The 22184-nt window shown below is 40.8% G+C and overlaps 1 pseudogene; it reads left to right on the forward strand.

The window, feature by feature from the left end:
* The first annotated feature begins 3166 nt into the window (after positions 1-3166).
* LOC134637864 (piggyBac transposable element-derived protein 4-like) lies at positions 3167-11563 on the forward strand (annotated as a pseudogene).
* Positions 11564-22184: the final 10621 nt, after the last annotated feature.

Raw genomic sequence — 22184 nt, forward strand, 5'->3', positions numbered from 1 at the left:
AAATGTAGCAGTGACAATAATATTGTATGTTGTAATCGTACTGGGCAATTAGTGATACAAAAAACTGTTTTATCCTGTGAATAAAAGTATACGTTTTTGTCAATGTACCGTGGTAATAACAGAAGCGAAACGCAATATTCTGTCAGGACAATTCACTATTTATGCACAATAAATAAAGGAGCATAGCGCGACCATTTCTGTTCAGCGCCAGACTTGCTTGTAACCTATATCTCCAATTATGTTATGAAAAATGACGTATTAACTACTACAAAACACTTACCTTTGTGGAAATGCTTGGGGCAGACTAACATGTGAGCTGGAGTGTTCTGGGACGTTATATTTGGTATATCCAGGCCATCCGTCGGCTCTTTGTTACTTCGGAAACATGGCTTAAACAATTCCTCTTCCACGACGTAATCCGATAAAAACCGATCTCTTTACCCGTCGGCTTCCCGTGGCTGTCATGCGACCGGCTATTGCAGTTAATAATACAACAGCTTCTTACCATTTTTTGTCTTTCTTTTTATCGCTGTGTAACTGATTTCAATTGAAAGCCTGTGTGCGCTAGTACCTCTTGCCACGAGTTCCCAGAATCCTTTGCGGTTTTACCCCTGAATGACGTCACATTTTCAATCTCTATTGAAGGTATGAACTTCCTCTTTACTGCCATGCCAAAGCATCTCATTTGGATTTGAGTTCAGACTTTGACGAGGACAATCAAAAACCTTTATTTTACTTTTGTTTTTCTTTGCCATTCACAGTCCCTCAGCCATTCAAAGTTCAACTTTCTGGAGTGATTTGAATCATTGTCCTACTGCATAATCCATGAGAGATTTTACGCTAGCCAAATGTTACAAGGCTTAAGCCTTCCTAAAAGTTTTCTTTTTTCTCATCAGTACACAGAATATTTTCCCCAAAGTCTTGGGAATCATCAACATGTTTTTTGGCAAATTTGAGATGAACCATGTTTGGAACTCTCCCAGGAGTGACTTTTACCCATTAACTCACCTTAGCTGAGGCAAGTGAGGCCTGCAGTCCTTTAGCTTCTGGTTTTGTTTGACTGAATATGTCACTGCTGGGCTGTTTGGAGTAATTTTCATAGTAATTTTCTCGCAGCATACTTCACTTTGTCAGACAGGTTTAAGTGATTTGACGATTCAGCCGGTCTGACAGTAAACTAAAGTCAGCTTTCCAAAACATGTGGTTAATCACAGTTTGTGATTTAACGTCTACTTTTTCACACAAAAAGGTTTGATGGCTTTTAAACCCTTAATAAATGCAATCATCAATTAAAAACTACATTTTGTATTATTATCTTTATCTGATATTAAAACGTCAAAGTCAGCGTTATTGTCAAAATCCATATGTATAGATTACACCCAGTGTACACTAAAACAATATAAAGATAAAAATACGTACAACACAACACAATCTTACATAAACAGAAACAACAGTGTTCAACACAATCAGAGAGTTTGTGGGCCAGTCAGTGAAACATTTGTATGATGGCCTGTCTGACAAATGTGGAAAAAAGTAATCAGGAATACTTTGCATACCCCCCAATTTTTTGGAAAATCATTCGGCCATTCTCTAGAAAACCATCAGTTAAAAAAGCAACCAAAAATAAACTTTACCAGCCTGATAAAGACAAAGATCCAGGAAACTGGAGATGGTGTAGTGATTTGTATTTGTGCCAGTGTCTATTGGGAGGGAAGTGTGTGGGCCCTGACGGATGGATGGATGGCAGGGTGACAGCGAACAGATGGAGGCTCTGATGGATTGCAGCGACATTAAATGTGAAAAAAGGAGCCAGGACCCTCAGTCAGAATACAGGACACACTACAGCGCTCTTCTTCCATTACAACTATACTGGCATGACTGTTAATCAGAAACACTGTGCAAAAGCAGCGCTTAATGTCAACTGTCAAAACAACTACTTTGTATAGAGACGCCACCAGCCTCTCTATGAAAGTTTTCACTCTGTCTTATTCTCATGTTTTTGTGTATTTTTCTCTCTCTTATTCAAGCTCGAAGAAACAAAGACTTTTCTGGTCTAACGAGGAGAAAAACAGTTTTTCCACCTTGGCATGCAAACACCCAGGGATACCAGCAGAGCAATAGTTAATGAGGGAACCACAAAGATGCATTATGTGCTTATTCTCATCATTACAAATATATTAATTTATTCTGTCCCAGTTACATCCATCATGTGTCTGACCATCCCAACTCTACCCCCCATCGCCCATTTCTGCAGCTCTTTTTCTCCCATTGTTTGGTAGGAGGAGCTAAAATGGCTTTTTTCATATGTAAGGTTGTCATTCCCAGCCCCAGATGAGGCTTGCACATATGGAGCCAGTGAAGAGCAAGGTTAAAAAAAATCTCAAATGCTGGAAAGGTTTCAGTAGAAATGTAAAATGTCACAGGGATGTGAATGGGAGCAGAATGTAATGTAGTCACGTCAGTGAGATAAAGGTCATTTAGGGACAGCAAATCAGCATAAATGTGGCGTTTTAAATAGTTACCAATAAATAGGTCTGTTATGCTTAGGACAGAGACGTGGTTCAATGTAAAAACAAACTAAGTGCCTTCTTGACAATTCGTATAGTCTCAACTCAGTATTCTCAGGGTGAAATTCCCAGGGTGGCGTTGTTGGGTTTTCATTAAAGCGCCGCCATTTTGACACCATTGGTTCTTTGCTCTTTTCCGTATTTACTCTCCACCAGCTCGTGCTGCCACATATAGCACCAGACAAAGTTTAAAACAAGGTGCAATTTAAATAGTGTTGAAAGCACCAAGAGCCATGGCAGCAGACTGCTCTGTCCATCAAACGCTGCCATGACTATGTGCTTAGCTGGACTTTTTAACAAACAGTCTGACTCACTGTGCATCTAGTTTGGGACTGGGGTGATAGTGTCAAACTAATGCTGCTAAGGAGACTTTCAATATATCAGTGCCGTGTCAAGTGATTTCCCCAGGCTGCTCCATGTTTAGAAACGTGGGTCAGTAATGGTTTGTCCAGCACAATAAAGTCACTGCACCTGAAAATAATAAGACTGACAACTGCTGACCTGCATGTGTTGAATTAATATAAAGCATTAATAGATGATTTTCTGTTGTGTGTGTTCGGAGGACTCATCTGATTCTGAATGTGAAGAGAACCAGAGAGATGGTGATTGACATCAAGGACCAGATGACTTCACAGCTCATGTCTATCCTGGGACAGGATGTGGTGGAGTACCAGTACCTTGGCATGTACACTGATGGCGGGAAGAACTGGAAGACTCACACGAAATCTATCAACAAGAATGGAGTGACCAGGCTCGCGTCTCTCATAGAAGTTCAGATGGTGCTTGTGTCACAAGCATTAAAGAAGTTTAGTGTTTTCTAGGAATGCACTCTGCTGCGTTCTGCTGAAGACTGCATAATCCAATCAGAAAGGCTGACTCTGTGATTGGCTACAACCACACATATCTGAAGCTAGAATAGAGAGGAATTAACTGAACAAACTGCTATTCAACACAAATAATCGTGACCATGTGTGAACAGTTTCAGACACAGGGAACTTTTCACACATAACATAATAGTTTTATTATTACTTTAACAACTGTAACAAAATAATTTCTTAAATATGGGATAAAAAAGTGTTTCCTATTATTACTGCTATTATTATTATTAGTATTAACACAGCCATCAGGGAACTAAGAAAAAAAATCAATACCTGAAAAGCTATTTGCATTTACAATAACACAAGGTTAGAGTTAAGGTTACCACCTATGACGACTTAGGCCTCAATCATACTCTGTTCTGGATAAGTACGACCCAGGGGTCAAGTTGTCATTCCTGTTACACTTCTATCAAGTTTGCTTTAACCTCCTAAGGCCCGAACTCTTCCACGACATGCATTTCTAATTTCTCTTTGATATTTGGGCATATTGGGGCCCGATGAATGTAAAAACAAAGAATTTCCAGATTTTTTTTTTTTACCTTATTTTTGTTTTTAAGACAAATATGAGACACAAATGAGGATATTCATTTAAAATTTTGATAGAACAGTAGCAGTATAATGTCCTCGTAAGTGGATATCAGCCCATGTAGAGCAAAATTGAGTATTTTAGTCAAAATAACCAAAAATGTGATGTCCACATATGTGGACGGCAGGCCCTAGGAGGTTAAGTGGACGGCCTCGTACACATGTGTGGTTGGTGCAGTGTAATAGAAATGCTCCATGGAATGCTCTATTCTTTTACTAACAGACAACAGAAACAATCAAAGCAATGAGCAGAACACTGGTTTAACATGAAAACACAACAAACTGGTTGGACAAACAGCTACAAACTACGCACAATTCACAAACCAACCTTTTCATGTGACACTCGTCGGAAACCTTAATTGAACCATTAGCTATTAGAATAACCCAAACCAGTCACAGACACTATTCCACTGGAAAATAAAAGATAAAGGAAGAAAGAAAAGCAAACAGCTAATCCTTTCTGTTAATCTGGTTTTGGATTAGAAAATGCAGATGATTAAACATTAAAACATTCAAACTATATGCACTGCTACTAAGATTTTAATTTATTTAGGGGGGAGGGGGCAAAGCATCTTTGGGCTACATAACAGCACTACAGAAATTGTGCTCTTAGCTGAATGAATATGGAAAGAAATTAGAGCTCTGCATGTGTGTGTGCAGTGTGTGTGCGTGTGTTTGTGTGTGAGTGTGTGTGTGTGTGAGTGTGTGTGTGTGTCCTTTTGCCATCTGTTGGCAGAGATCCTACCTTCCATACTGATCACCTTCCTCATAATCACCTCATCAGTCAAAGTTCATAAGTCTCAAATGCTGTGAACGCACACACACGTACACACACACACACCTACACACACACACAGACAGACTGACACACACACAGACACACACACACACACCTACACACACACGTATACACACACACACACACAGACAGACTGACACACACACAGACACACACACACACACACACACACACACTCGTTGACAGGTTGTACATAACTTCACTACAGATCTGTGGGTTTATTAACAATGCAGGTTAAATACTCAAAATAATAATCTGGTACTCGTTCCTTGTTACTATTTTAAGTAAAATGTTTAAATTATTTAGCTCCGAACATCTCCCTCACATGTCTATATGAGTCTAAGGATTGAAGAGGTTGAACTACGCTGTACTACTGTACACAGTGAGTAATTTGCCTGAGATGGGCCATTTCTGGATGTTGAGGACAGCAGTGGTCTTACCAGCATCTCAGACACTCTCGGCTGGGCCCATAAAACTCTGCTGAACATTTTCGGTAGTGCCAAATCTAAGCAATCTAGCTGGTTGACTGCAGGCAATGGAAGTACCTCATTAGGCAGTTGCAACTAGCTCAATCTTCAGTATCACATTTGAAAATGGGATTGATAGGTTTTCCTGTGTGTTCCTGTATGTTTCATGTAGTTTCCTGTAATCTGTCTTTGTGACTGTGTGTGACCTTGTACATTTGCAATCTGCATAGGGCACAGTGAATCATGCTGAGGTATGCCTGGCACTTACCCAATCGTGGCAGCCGACTTTTAAGCATATGCACATCTAATTTTCTCCTGAAGCTTTGCAGACAAAATGAAATTTCCATAAATTTGAAAGGGAACATTTCCTCCCACTACAATGATGTATTGAACTGCTTATTGAGTTTGAAATACTTTTTAACACCACTGAAAGAAAAGTGCACACTGACCATGAAAACACAGATATACAGGCACAGACTACATGCTGAGAAAACAGAAGCAGAGAGAAGTATCAGTACAGTATTGCAGGACTTCAGTCCTCCATGAAATGGAACAATTTTCTTTCTTTTTCCCATCAAGATGACTGCACAGTCACAAGCTCAGCATATTAAATTTATGTCAGATAATTTTTGGAACAGTGGCAGAGGGATACATTAACACAAAACATTTAATTGAATCTTCTCAAATCTAATTTAACTGCTTTGCTTGGCAGTTTGAATACAAGTCAATATCTGCTCGGCAACTTGGCAAAGACGTCTCTGTTTTCTTTCCTTTGCCTCACAGCGGCTTTAATGAAGTAATAGAGAGGTGAAAGGACTGCAGTCAATGGGAGATGTGATGAATGATGCTCCATCCTCTTAATAACAGTACTGGACAGGATAGTAGGATCTTAACTGTTTTCTCATTTTCTCCCTGAGCACTGCCGCCTACTCTCAAAGTGTAGCAACTCCCGATGCTTCTACTCAGCCTAATGAGAAAAGAGAGCGGAGAGACGAGGCACAGGCTGGTAGGTGAGCTCGGGTCACGAAACGCAGAGACTTTGTCTGAAGTTAACAATTAATACGTGACCACTGTAGCTGCTTTAAAAACGACTCCTACACGCTTGACTTGTGAGATCAGGTTTTTACGCTGGAGTTAGACTCTCATTAGACCAGGCGTGACAGGCATACTGAAGGCGTGCTCCAGCTCAAACCAGCACGCTACTGGGAATTGTGCAGGAAGGAAATATCATTGAATTTCATACATGCATGTTTATTCTGTGTACATGTACGACCTCACATCTCAGCGGCTATTTGGATAAACTGTTGGCTTAGAACAATTTTTAGACAAAAGAAGCTTTAATGCACAAAATACATGTCAGTGAGTGACAGTGGGAAACACACTGACAGGCTATTTAAATATAGCACTTCTAATCTTAGCAATTACTGTAAATCGCTTTTATAGAGCAAACCACATGCAGCCAGTGCTTTACTCCATCCACTGAGCCTTCAGCGATCAAACGACTTACCGTCAAACAGCGGCTCTTCCTCCTGAGCCACAACATCAGGGTATCGAATATAATAAAACCAGAATTTTTTGGAACTTGAAAAACTTTATGCAAATTGGAGATGGCAGAGCAGAAAATGTTGTAAAAATGTGATGATTTGAGATAGAGTGAACTCAGTAGTGAAAATGAAAAATATGCACATATTTATCTCAAATGTTTACTGAGTTTGAATTTGAGTACAATCTGGAAACTCTAGAATTTTGTATAATTGCGTTGGGACAATCTACTGATATCTTTGTCATATTTACGCAATCCAACATGACAGTTGTTGTTTTGATCTAAGCACATGGAACATGGAAACAAGACTTTCAAATTCAACAGGAAACATGACGTGACGCAGACATGACATGAGCTTGACCACGAGAAACACACGACAGCCATGAAACATGACAGGTTAACCACCACTAACCAACAAGGGAGACTAAATCACAGAGGGTGATGACACAAAGGGATCAAATAAACGAGCAAAGACTGAGCAACTTAGGAGCTTAAGATAACTAGATGAGCTTAACATAAACAAAGTACTAAGACTCTCAAATCCTAACTAATAATTGCAGCAACAAGAACTTAACATATCTTCAATGCTAATATAAGAAATTCACTACAATACAAAATGAACACAAAATGCTGGGTCACAGACCGAGCCCATCGCACAACCTGGGTCAGAAACGTATTACCAACCCAGGGTGAGTGAACCATGTTTTTCTTTATTACAACCATGGTGTTGGACTTGGAGGTGTTAACTGTCATCCTAGGAGCACTTGGCTGCAAAAAACCCAAGTGCAAGTTGGAGGTCATGGATCTAGGAATCATCATTAGGCCAGGCGTGAGGCATCCATGTTAAAAATATTGTTAAAATAATAGTTTCAAAAACATCTTTGTGAAGTAGACTAAACTGAATGAAAGAGGATCAAATAGATAAATGGATGGAGGATACAGAGATGGATGACTCAGACAGATGGAATAGGCAACTGTAACCTGACCATTGCTTTTATCAGATTTCCTGAGTGTCTTAGTATGCCTATATTTCCTTGTTATGTTACACCACCTTGTGAACACACACACACACACACACAGACACACACACACACACAAAGACAAAGACACACAGACACACACAGACACACACACACACACAGACACACACTTCCCATCATTGTTTTGGTAATTATACTCTCCATCTAACTCTCTGTATCAATCCACATTTGAAATATAACACAACACGAGTACGTCTCCTTTGAATGATATTGAGGGATGTAATACTTTGGGGTACTTTGACTCGGCTGTGTTACTTCATCCATTTCTATCACGTTTGATTACAATGTCTATAAAATCAACAAAATCAGCACCCAGACAAACAGTTTAGCACAATGTTCAGACTGAATTTGTCCTCATTAGAGGATAAAGCTATTGATCCCTGTGGGGATATTGGGTAGTTATAGTTGTACATCATCACAGGACACAGCAAAGATTGTTTCATCTTGTTTCATCTTGCCAAGCAAGTTAAGGGAAATGGACCACAGAGCTTAGGCCATTTGGTTTTTTAAGGCAATCTCTAATTTCCAATGTGTAGATATTTTGTTGGTGAGAAACTACAGCAGACAGATTTGGGAGAAGTTTCGTAGAGTGCATTATCATCTGTCTTTCATCTGCACTAATCACCAGTTAACCCAGAGGTTCCTAAAGTGTGGGGCCCGCCCCCTAGGAGGGGACTCAGAGCGATTGCAGGGGGGGGGGGGGGTATTAAAAAAAAAAAATAGAACGCTTGTACACTGCTAGCATAACGGACAGGTTTTTGACGGGGCACCCACACAAATGCAAAGCAGGAGATGAAGCATCGCCAAATATGTTTCCAAACCAACTTCCTTCCAAGCCAAAAACTAGGTGAAGCATATCTTCCCTTTGGCTTCACCTGCACAAGTGCTGAGGTAGGTCTCCCCTGCAGAATTGGTTTTCCCTGCGTCGGGAGCAGCGCTGGGCTCTCCAAATCACGGACAAACAGGATCCCACAGTTGTTTATGTTTTTGAACCCATTTTGCACAGAGAGGCATTTTTTGAAAAATGTATTGATAGCAATGTTGAATATTATTACACAGGAAAAAAACAACTACATGTAAAATAATCACACCGTGATGCCTCTGCCTTTCTAAATGGAGGGACAGTAACTGCGTGTGTGTATGTAAGCGTGTAAAACCTGCAGACAGTCAGATTAACAGTATTTTGTCTCTATCTGCCATTCTGCAATTCATCTCATGTAAACAATAACGTGGCGCACAGCGTGACGTGAAAAAAGCCACATACCTTTGACGTTGCGTGACGAACTCTGTATTCCTCGTCCACACGTAAACGCAGAAAAAGGAGTTTTAAAAAATCTCCGTTTTCAGTGGTTCGAAACGTTGTTTACGTGTGGACGAAACAGCTGCGTTTTCAAAAATACCCATGTAGGTGCGGACGCAGCGTAAAAGAGTTAGTAGTGTATTTTATTACTACCTGTAATTTATTGCAGATTACTTGTATTTAATTGTTTACTAAACGTTTGAGGTGTGAAATAAACTGCAATGGAGTTTGAAAACAAAATATGGGCGTGTGTGGTTGGAGGATGTGTTTGTGCGCATGGGGGGGTAACAGGCTGTGTCTTCTAAAAAAAAGGGGGGGCCTAGCCAAAAAAGTTAACCCAACATGCATATCTTTGTAAGCTGGAGCATCTGCATGCCCTCCCTGTGCCTGTGTGGGTTCTCTGCAATTTCTACACAGAAAGGTCCGAGAGATATTTTTATTATTAACGTATGGTTAAATCTGAATTTTAGTCTAGCCTTCTTATTATGTTAAGGGTCAATTTGACCCATTCCAGTTTTTGTGTTGACCAAAGTACTGGTCATCCTTTCTTTTTCTTCATGAAAGTTTATGACTTTTCCTTATCTGGGGTCATGAACTGGTTTTTAAAATAGATGATGTGTCCTGAAATGTCTCTGCAGTGTTTGTACACAAAGATGAAGTTGTGGGTCAAAATGACCCGCACACTTTTATGTAAGTAAAAAGTTGTTCAGATCCAAAATAAACATTTCTCTTTGATGTACTCTCTTTGATGTTTTGACTGCCTCTGAATATACATTCAGACCCAGGTGTGTATGCGAGAAACTTTCTCTCCGCTGTTCTTGTCACTGTTCTCATGTCATTTCAACACACCAAAAATGAGCTCCAGAAGGTTGACGACTGAAGAAGCCTTATCACTGCTTTTGAACTGGGATAGTGATGAAGAAGAAGATGTTTCAGAGACAGAGGATCTTTCAGAGGCTGAGGACAATGTTAATGATGATCCAGACTGCCAATTTTCCAACGAAGAGGAGGAGTCTGCCGCCATCTTTACATCAAATGAAAACCAAGCAATGCAGCAATCATCATCCACAGAGGAGACATGGACATCTAGAGATGGTAATATAAAATGGTCATTATCACCACACCGAAGTCAAAGCAGGCTGTCATCTTCTAATGCCATCAAAATGACTCCTGGTCCTACAAGATTTGCCATCACACGAGTTGATGGTATTCAATCAGCATTTCAGCTCTTCATATCCCCTCCAATAGAGAGGATTATACTGGACATGACTAACTTGGAGGGGAGGCGTGTATTTAAAGAGAAATGGAAGCCACTGGATCAGACTGACTTGCATGCTTATATTGGAATTCTGATATTAGCTGGAGTATACAGGTCCAAGGGAGAAGCAACTGCAAGTCTATGGAATGAAGAGATTGGAAGGCCAATCTTTCGAGCAACAATGTCTTTGGAGACATTTCTCAAGATATCTCATGTGATCAGATTTGACAACCGCGAAACCAGATCTGGTCGAGTGAAAGAGACAAACTTGCTGCAATCAGCGATGTATGGGATAAATGGGTGGAAATTCTACCTTTGTTGTACAACCCTGGTCCCCACGTTACTGTTGATGAGCGCCTTGTCCCATTCAGGGGTCGCTGTCCTTTCCGACAGTATATACCCACCAAGCTGGCCAAGTATGGCATCAAAATAAGGCCAGCCTGGGATGCAAAATCTCGCTATGCATGGAATATGCAAGTGTACACTGGATAGCTACCTGGAGGAGCATCTGAGGAGAACCAGGGGATGCGTGTGGTGCTGCAGATGAGTGAAGGGCTGCAAGGGCATAACATCACCTGTGACAATTTCTTTACATCCTACAGGCTTGGAGAGGAACTTCAGAAGAGAAAGCTGACTATGTTGGGAACAATCAGAAGAAATAATCCAGAACTTCCCAGTAAAATTCTTGAAGATGCAGGGAAGATCTCTGCATTCCTCATTATTTGTTTTCACTCAGAAAACAACAGTTGTTTCATACTGCCCAAAGAAAAACAAGAATGTTCTTGTCATGAGCACAATGCACACAGATGCATCTCTGAGCACAAGAGAAGACAAAAAACCACAAATGATCCTAGACTACAACTCCACCAAAGGAGGAGTAGACAATCTTGACAAAGTCACAGCGACATACAGCTGCCAGTGCAAGACAGCTCGTTGGCCCTTGGTAATTTTCTACAACATTTTGGATGTGTCTGCTTACAATGCCTATGTCCTGTGGACTGAAATCAACCAGCAAATTGTACCGACGTCGGCTTTTCCTGGAAGAACTGGGAAAAAATCTTGTCACTCCCAAGATCCAGAGGCGAGTCAGGCCAGCTCGATCCCCAGCAGCAGCAGCTGTCATTGAAAAGGTCAAGAGTGCACCATCCAACCAATCTGCAGTGGATCCAGTGGATACAGGTGTAAAGAAACGGAAAAGATGGCAGGTCTGTCCCTCACGAGAGGTCATTAAAACAAGCACTTTTTGTGAGAAATGCAAGAAGTACATCTGCAGAAAGCACACAGTTACATTCTGTCCATCATGTGGACAAAATTGAAAATGTTGAACATTGAAAAACTGAGAAAATCGGGCAAGTTCAAAAGAAATGTGTTTGTAAAGAAGGAAAAACTTTTACTAAATTGTTCTTAAAAATAGTTATGGAAATTCAAACTGTGTTGTATGTCTGTGTTCTAAATGTTTTTCTAATGGAAAATAAAGTTGCTATTGTTTTATTGCAGTTTTTTGATAATTCTGAGTGGATTCACACAGTACGGGTCAAAATGACCCACAACATAATCAATGTGAATTTTTTTCAACATAATACGAGGGCTAGACTAGAAAGACTGTATTGAAATACTGTCGTGTTCAAATTTTTCAGAAGGAATTTCAGGAGAAATATCTGTCTCTTAAAATGATTTCATTTGCGTTGGCAGCTGAAATTACAAGTTTACACAGCGCTGTGGACATCTGTGTGAACCTGTACATTGGGGGGTACATGGGTGTACATTTTTATACTAAAAGAAAAACACACATTATCATGACTATCATCTCTGACCTCGTCTGGTATCTGCTCCCTCCTCTGTAAGAGACAGAAAAGGAAAATACCTCCCTGCCTAACCTTGATTATTTCTTGATTATTTAATATTATCCTACTGCTACTTGAGGACATACTGTTCAGACTTCTGAACCAGATAATTTTAAATTCAGCAGCACTGAGTCCTGTCTCATCTGTTTAGCAGGAGTGGGGCGGGTGGAGGTTTTCCCACAGCGGTCATGTCAGTGGGAGGATCTGGGGGTTTCTCTGTGAATGTCGCATTCCCATGGCAGCGTGCTCGCTGCTCGCTCAGATTTGAAGTTTAATTTTTCTCTGTAGAAAGAAGTTTTCTTCCCACGCAGAGTGAACAGCGGACGCTGATGTTTTTGTCACTTTCTACGGAATAAAACTTAAAGTAATGTGATTACTTCCACACTTTAAACGCTGCATGGTCGTACTCTCTCATCACTCCATATTATCCATTGTTGATCTGCACACGTCTGTTGCTGCCACGGACGTCGCACGCTCGCACGTCACTGTCGTGAGACACTTTCACAGACAAAATCACAGTTTAGTAATGCAGTAACGGAGCATGCTTACGGGAAAGTAACAGTGATCTAATTACTTTTCTGCAATAGTAATCCCTTACTTTACTTGTTACTTGAAAAAAGTAAACAGATTACAGTAACGTGACCATCTCTGGAGGTGAGTGCCATAAAACACAGCACTGAGGTCAAGCCGGACAAGCACAGAGATGTCCACTGTCTGAGGCTGTGTCTTGACGCATTGTCCATCATCCAGGCAAGACAGTCTCAGGAACGTGATCATGTTTGTGGAAAGAGAGCCCAGGCCAGACTCAGGACACGCTGAAGAGATTATATCTCTCAGCTGGCTTGGGAACGCCTTGGTGTTATCCCAGATAAGCTAGAGGAATCTGCAGGGGAGAGGGAGGTCTGTCCTCGACAAGGTCCCGGATAAGCGGAAGAAATTGGATGGATGGAATGATGGATGAATTCGCCAGTGCGATCCTCTATGCTGTTGCATGCTGGGGGAGCAGGCTGAGGGTCGCAGATGCCAACAGACTCGATAAACTGATCCGTAAGGCCAGTAACGTTGTGGGGATGGAGCTGGACTCCCTCAAGGTGGTGTCAGAGAGGCGGATGTTGTCCAAGATAAAGACAATGTTGGATAACACCTCCCACCCACTCCATGACATGCTGGTCAGTCGCAGGAGCACGTTCAGTGAGAGACTGAGAGTACCGAAAAGCACCACTGAACGACACAGGAAATCATTCCTGCCTGTGGCCATCTCCCTGTACAACTCATCCACTTAACACACTGTTTACTGCAACAGCTACACCCTTCTTGCACATGTTCTTTTCCAGCTATTTATTAATAAGTGACTTTATGTATATATATATATATATATATATATATGCATGTATATGTGGCCCGGTCATGGGGAATGAGACAGGACACAGGAAATACTCTTTTGTGGGCTTTTTTATTCTCCGACTGTACTCGGAGGAGCACAGTTTTAATTCTATAGTTTTGAGTGAAAACGGCAAAATTTAACTATTCCACTGGCTCAGCCTAAAACTCTTTTTCAGGGTCTGAGACAACAGTAACTATCATATGTACACATTATATTCAAACAGTATAGACAACAGTAGTGACCTGTCAAGAAACAAATACAAAAAAGAGAGAAAACAAAACAAATAAACACATTGTTTACATCCCACAATTTCGCAGTTCAACTGGCAATAAAGTACACTGTAAACTGTCTTTAAAACATATACATTTCTATGGGAGAACATCATGAACTCACTTCGGTTTCTCTACACAGCTACTGTGCTAGGACAAGTACGCACGCAGGAATCACACAGCAAGTGATCTCCCCTCTGAATCAAACAGAAACATACAGAGTTATGCAAAGTGAATAACAGTATAAACTTAACAACTTTGAACTCTGTTATGACACTGTCACTACTCACGCCAACCCGCTCTTCAGCACGTGACCATTAAACATACACCTGTCGCACGTCAAGAACTCTACAGAAATGGTCACAAACATGGAGTCATTGCTAAAGAAACTTAGCTAATTACAGTCTACTACAACACTGGTGACAATATTTTGCAGTATGCTACACTTTTTAGCACATTTACCTCTTGTGTAGCTAGCCACAGAATCTTTTGCGGTCTCTAAAGGGACAGTATACCCCCAAAACGCGAGGTCTAGTCATCACCATGACAACCCTACAACAGACCTCCGGTAGACAGGCAACCAGTCAAAAACACAATCCCCTCTTTTTAAACCCTTTCCATGCGTAGTATTAGTTCACTTGGCTACATATATATGGTGCTATTCTTAGTTGTGTATTGTCTGTCTTTTTTACTGTTTGTTTATAATGGAGCACTGTAACGAAAAATAATTTCCCCTAGGGATCAATAAAGTATTCTGATTCTAATTCTGATACTAACCTTCACTAACGTTGCTTCTGTACTGTGATGAATTCTGAGTGTTCAATGAAAACTCAGCAGCTGTTTTACAACTGCTCTTTCAAGAATTCTTGAGACAAAAGAATGGTTGATACACACCAACTAGTAAAAGTGAAGTAATGTCTAAAAGGCATATATACTTTTATATTCAAATGAAACTGAAGTTGTACCTTTCCTAAAATCTTTGTAACATGATAGCTAATCAATTACTTAGTTACTCTGGATGCTTGGATCGTTCAGGATGCTTGGATCAACAATGTTGAATGTGTCTTTCAGAAGTGTGGAGGACACAGTGTCTAGTGCCCAGGTTGTGGTTTTCATGGAGGAAATCATCTTTACAAGACAGGTCAGATGAGATAAGCAGGCAAAAGAATCGGAATCACAAAGTGGGAATGCCACTCCTAATATTCTAACTTTACTAGTAAAGAATTGTAGGAATTCTTCGCATCTGACAGCAGAGGTATTCTGAACTGTATAGAAGGAGGCAGAGATAACAGTTGATGCTGTGATAGGAGGGAAACATTTATTTTGCAGCGTTTAAAGATTCTTGATATTTCACAAGATAGTTTTTCAAGATTTCAAAAGGAACTTGAAGTTTGTCCCGCTTTGACTTTCTGTCTGATTTTCTGCGTTCCCTTCTAAGAGCTCTAATGATGTCATTCATCAAGGTTGACTGTTTAGGGCGGAGCTTCCTCAGTTAAATGGAGCAATAGTGTCTGTAATTGAGGAGCAAGTGATCTTAAAAAAGTTGATAAGATCTTAAGCGCTAAGATAAGGTGGGTAGGCCTCTACAGTCCAAACGTGGTGGCTTTGGAAGCGTTGCCAAAATTGTTAGCAGTGGAGGAATTAGTAAAATGCAGTTGGTGGAGAAGCAGATTTGGTAGGGGAAAGAGAAATATTTTTATCTGCTGGGTATGTCAGCAGATAATTACTATAACTTCAAGAGTTCATATGCACTGATAATGTTACCTACAAGAGGCTGTATGCTTGACTCAAGAGAATAGTAAATAGCAGCTTCTCTGTCCAACAAATAAAGTAGAATACAGCATATTACAGCGAGAGCCACAGGATGTATGATATCTAGGAAGAGCAACACACTGAAAATATACAGACATGGACAGATTTATTAGCCCTTATGAAAAATTCATATTCTCTAAAGTAATCCCCAAGAGCTGTTAAATAGAGCAAGCTTATCCAAACATCCCAGTTTTTATCTTGGATGCTTGCATTATTTTACTTGCAGTTATACAAAGAAACACAATTATTTCACAAAAACCGAACACTGCCAGGGTCAACATTATTACCCCTCATGTGTATCCTTTTATCTGGATTCATTTATTAGTTTTTTTGTTATAGTTATTTGTTGTATTTTCAAGCCTTACAAGCATCTCCTGAGCAATCCCAGGCCACTTGTTGATGGTCTTCTGACATCTGCAACCTTGGTCTTTCGTTCACTCCACATATTGTCAAAGGGATTCAAGTTAGATCTTTATGCAAGCCAGTTAATAATGTTCACTTTGGTCTTCAAGAGGCAGTTTTTCACCAGGAGCAATTTCTGCTTGAGATATTCTTTCAAAATCTTTGCATGCACTCCTTTTGTTCAAAATTCTTTCCATCATGACAGGATTGCTCGTTCCAGTAGCATCCTCACAGCATTTGGGTTGTACACCTCTCTCTTTTTCTTTAAATATAAGCAGTGTTTCTTTAGCCAAAGAGCTCCAGTTTTCTCTCATTTACCAAAGGATGCATTTTTAGTATGCATAATCTTTCTCCAGGTTGTCCTTAATATACTTGTTTGAAGGTGTGCCTTCTGCAGAAGTGGAGATTGTCTTAGTCTATAACCTTGCAGTCCATTCCTGTGCAGGTTCTAGTGTTTGTCTTCTTTGAGGTTTCAGTTCCTGACTTGGTTAAGTCATTCACTGGTGTGTTCACAGTTGTTCTGGTGAAACATCTCTCAGTAGTTTTCTTTCCAGAGTCTTTGAAATCTTCCACTTCATACCTCTGCTAGGCTCGTTCGGTACTGTGTCACACTCTTTGTATTTCATGGTGATACTTGTCATGTCAGTTCTTGACACTTTGTGTTAACGTTGTGTTAACTTTGCATATCCATCTGCTGCTTTGTTCTTTCTTTATGGTGTACCATTTTTTTTTTGACACGATGCTTTCTTAAATGACAGCTCAAATCTTTGCTTTTAGCAAAGATTTTATAATTTGTGTAAATTGGAAGTCAACCTTCAGTTCTCACTAAAGCACATCATTGCACATCAGTGGTTGGTGCTATGACTCCATAAGGGCTAATAATATGGACCCTGGTATTTTACCAGGGTCTAATAACTCGTTTGTATCAGAACCCTACAGGAAAGGAAAAACACTCAATAGCAGCCCTTATCATTATAGAATAAAAGATCTCTCCAGCAACCCAGCCATTTATTACTTCCAGTGAAGAAAAGAAAAATGGAAATGAGTAGAACACCACAGCCTGTATGTAGGATACTGCCATCAGGGAGCGGGGGAGGAGGAAAAGAATGAGAGAAGATGGAGTGAAGGAGTGAAGAGATAAATATGGTGATATTCAAAAATTTGAGTGGAATATAGAATTTATATTATATACAACACCAGTAACACCTATTGTATTACTATAATCCTGACTTTAATTGCCAGAAATCACATGATTGTTGCCTTAAAATGGATAACCAGGTATGTTTTCATACTCTGCATACCAAATTACCGCAAAGGAGAGCGTAGACATGGAGGAAAAAAGCTCTTTCTAGTATAAAGCATCCTCCTTTCATCCTCTGTTTATGCAGGGAGGATAGAATGGAGACTAAAGCACTATAGTCCTACAGTACGACAGTCCACAATGCGAAATAGTTACCACTGATTTTTTTTTTCTAATGAACTAATGCTGTTGTACAATAACAAACACAATGTTAATTATCAGCCATATCACACACACACACAAATTAATAATATATTTTTAAGGAATAGATTGCAAAAATTTAATTATTCATTTAATTTTAATTTCATCAGGTTCTAAAAAAATGCTTTGTAGTTTCTAGAGTTTCTACAAGTAAAACGGGAGCCAAAGCCATCAGATATGAAGACCTCCTGCTGAAAAGTTATCAGTTTGGATTTGGGAGACAGATGTTATCTCTACTTTTAAGATGAGGTTTAAAACTCTCCTTTCTGATAAAGCTATAGTTATAGACCTGGGTCAGGAGACAATGGAATTTTTCCTAGCTGTCAACTGGGACAAACAGGATACATTTAAAGCTGAAATTGAATGAATGGATGATGGATGGATTGATGACAAAAGATCCATTAATTGTAGGCATTCATCTCACTACATCTTAAAAATGTAGTGACTTTTGTTTCTCAGCTTTAGGGAATATTAAGTTGACCATGTGATTTTTTTTTTTAACTGCTTTACTTTATTGATTTATATAGCACGCTTCACAGGATAAAAAACACAAAGTGTTTCACAGTAATATAAAACAGATAAACATAAAACAGTACAATCAAACATGCAGTACAAATCTAATTAAAAGCTAGTCTAAATAAATGAGTCTTAAGATGATGTTTAAAAGAATAAATACAATCCAGGCAACGTAGCGATGGAGGGAGAGAATTCCTCAACCTGGGGGCCACCGCTCTAAAAGATCACCTCTGGTTGTAAAACATGTTCGGGGAACTACCAACCGCCTTTGATTAGATGATCTCAGGCTGCGAGAGGGAGTGTGACGTTCTAAGAGATCAGAAATATAGGCAGGAGTGTCATGATTCAAAGCTTTAAAAGTCAGTACTGAAATTTTAAAATGAATTCTAAAATGCACTGGAAGCCAGTGTAATGAGCGTAACACTGGTGTAATGTGCTCTCTTTTTCATGTCTTTGTTAAAAGCCTTGAGGCAGCTGGACCAACTGGAGACGGTCAAGATTCTTTTTGCTCAAACAAAGAAAAAGGCTGTTACAATAATCTAAGCGAGAAGAAATAAAAGCATGAATAATCATTTCTAATTCAGATTTAGACAAAAACGTTTGCAGTTTAGAGATGTTTCTCAGCTGAAAAAGGCAATTCCTAATTAACTGTCTAGAGTGTTGCTCTAGAGACATGGCAGAATCAAAAACAACACCGAGATACCTGAGGATGATCCAAGAGAACCAAGATGCTGTTTGATTATAGATATCTGGCTGACAGTTAATGCAGTTAATGTGGACCCATTATACACAGTTATATAAAACAGTTATATTCAATTCAATTTTATTTATATATCAATAATAACAGCAACAACAACATCATCTCAAAGTGTTGTTTATTGTACGGTACAATAATAGGGAGAAAATCACAAAAATTAGACAAGTTTTGAGCAACAGTTGGGAGCAAAAAACTCAAATTTAACAGAAAGAAACCTCCAGCAGAACCAGGCTCAAGGTGGGGGAGGCATCTGCCGCGCGTTGGTGGTGAGCCAGAGACTAATAATAACTAATGATTCAATGAAAAGAATGCATTTGGCTTGTCCATTTAGGGAACTGCAAATTTCAGGTTTTCCAGCAGTTTCCAGTTCATGGTTGGCTTGAGCCTTAATGGCTTATGGGTTGTTTTTGGACATCCTAACATTCTTTTGAATTTCCTTTCACCCCAGGGTGAAAGTTTTGGGTCTTCTTCAAGACCTTGGAAAAGTGGTGAGATATCTAAATAACTTGCATTTACACATGCTTATTTGAACTGAGGATCTTGGGATGTGCAGTTGTTTAGAAATGGGTCAAAGAGACTTTCCCACCTTGTGTAAATCTACAGTTGTCATTTTAAGATCTTCACTGAGTTCCTTGGACTTTCCCATTGTTCTGAGTATTGGTCTTTACAGTGAGTGTTGTCAAATAAATACTTTTTATGCTGGTAAAGACAACAACAGCAACTCAGACAAAAAGTTGTAGGCCAAATAAAATCATAGAGTGGGTTCATGAGCTAGGTCATGCTTAGGTGCATAGTGCACAGAGGTCTCCAGCCTTCTGCAGAGTCAGTAGCTACACACCTCTGAAATTCATATGGCCTTCAGATTAGCCAAGTAGAGTGGATAGAGAGCTTCATGGAATGGTTTACCATTGCCAAGAAACTGCATTCAGGCGTCGGATGCACTGGCTCTGCCCTCAGCTCCAGGGAAAGGAACTCCTAATGCTTCAGCATTATCACATTTTGGACAATTTTATGATCCCAGCGTCGTGCTGACGGTTTAGGGAATAGACCCTTTCTGTTCCAAAATGATTGTGCAGCAGTTCACAAAGTAAGGTTCATAAAGACATGGATGTTTGTTTGGTTACAGAACACCTTTGAATGAATTAGCACAGTGACTGTGAGCCCGGCCTTCTAACATTACTGTGTGATCCAATGTTTTGTTATTGGACTTCTGTGCAAACCACAGTTTGTCTACAGCAAACACCGGGGAGGGCCCGGCCCAATCTTCAACTCCTGGATCAGGAACATCAGCAGAATTCCGAGGGAAACTGGAGACACCAAATCTAAAGAGACCATGTTCTGCATCACTGCTGTTGAGAAAGTTGCAAGTAGCTTCAGCTGCAAGGTTGTCCTTGCTGATTGTGGTGGTAATCCTCAGAATAGATGGTTGACAGCGGAGGTGAAAGGAGCCATCAAGATGAAGGAGTCCTATCAGGCTTGGTTAGTCTGTGGGGCTTCAGAGTCAGCTCAAGGGTACCATCAGGTGGCTTGGATGGTAGCTGTAGCATATACTCAACTTCAGATATAGCCTGGCAGTGGAAGGAATATTTCAAACACCACCCTAACCATATAGCATGCCTTTTACAGAGGATGCAGAATCTGAGGATGAGGAGTCACAATCTTCCTAAGATCGGTGTCTGCCGTAAGTGGACTGTTACGGCGGCACTCGCACGACATTCCGGTGAATATAGCCAGGACACTCGGCTCCCTGTGGATTACTATCCCCGAATCCGATGATGAAGGTGGCGCAGAGAGAACAGAAGCAGAAGTGAGGCTGTAGGGTCAGTGCACTAGCTAGACTATGGAGACAGGCTTTTCCTCGCTAAAGCCAGATCCATTGTCAAGAAGGATGAACTTCAAGTTGCATCAAGCTGCATGATCATGGACAGCTGTTTGTTTGTGATAAGAGAAACCTGGCTTCATCGGTGCATATTGGACTCTGCTATCAGGCTAACAGGTTACATATCACGGCACTACGACAGGACCATAAACTCCAGTAAGAGCAGAGGAGGGTGTTTGTGTATATATCAACAACAACTGGTGTATGAACACAGTGATAGTGGACAGCCATTGCTCCCTGGACTTGGTCCAGTCTTGGACTGGTCTACGTTCCACAGTCATGTAGTCCATTTACCATGGGAGTTCAATGTGCTAATGATCACCGCTGTTTACACACTTCTAGATGCTAAGCTAACTCCTCCCTGAGACAATTACCCAAGACCAAAACTTCTGGTCTCAGATTTGCTTAAAAATCTTTCATCTAATTAGAAATCCCAGTCTTCAATTAATTCAATACAAAATACTACATAGAGTGCACTATACAGGTCATCGGATGTTCAAGATGGGCTTTACGTCTACCAACAACTGCTCACACTGCCAAACCAATTCACCGGACAATTATATCCACGCTCTTTGGTTCTGTCCACCAGTTCAGAAGTTTTGGCGTGAGATATGTGAAGACTTATCGAAGTGTCTGAAATGTAACATTCCAACTTCTCCTTTAGTGTGTTTGTTGGGCAGCTTAGATAATGTCACTTCAGAAAAGAATATAGCCCACATGGTTTTCACTGCCCTATGCATAGCCAAGAAAACAGTCCTCGTGAACTGGAAAAATAAAAATAATCTTAATTCTAACCAGTATAGAAATTATCTATTAGATTACATTAGTCTTGATACAGCCTCTGCCACCACATCAGATCAATTGCTCTGGGCTCCTTTGATCAGCTCCATCACCTAGCGGGGGTGGGGGGTCATAGTTTGGTCCCACCTTCACTGTTGTGATTGGTGTGGGGGTAGGGACAGGCTTAGGGCATCGGGGGGTTCCCCAGGAGCATCTTCCTTGGGGGGCTCAACCCGGGGTAGCGGTCATGGCCAATTAAGGGCTCTGTTGGCTCTTAGGTGACGGTTTCCTCGTAGCTGCGTGCAGCGGGGCTAGGGGAGGGTCTGTGCTGACGGACGTGGGTTACTGACCTGGTAGCCTGGCTGCCCCTGGGTGGGTCCGGGACGGGCGTGGGGTTCTGGGGGCGCTCCATCTCTGGGCTGGGGCCCTGGCCGGGCCTCGGGGGCTCGGGTCCTGGTTGGTGTGTTGCTGGGGTTGTGGGCGGGTGGGTATATGGGGGCCCGGTCCTGGCGCAGGGCGCCGCCAGTGCATCGAGCCACCTAGGGGACTCTTCAACTGGTGGGGGAGGTTGTCACATCTTGCAGGAGCTTTCCTCTCCTCAGG

Source organism: Pelmatolapia mariae, linkage group LG2, assembly GCF_036321145.2.
Source record: "Pelmatolapia mariae isolate MD_Pm_ZW linkage group LG2, Pm_UMD_F_2, whole genome shotgun sequence".
In the NCBI taxonomy this organism is placed as follows: domain Eukaryota; kingdom Metazoa; phylum Chordata; class Actinopteri; order Cichliformes; family Cichlidae; genus Pelmatolapia; species Pelmatolapia mariae.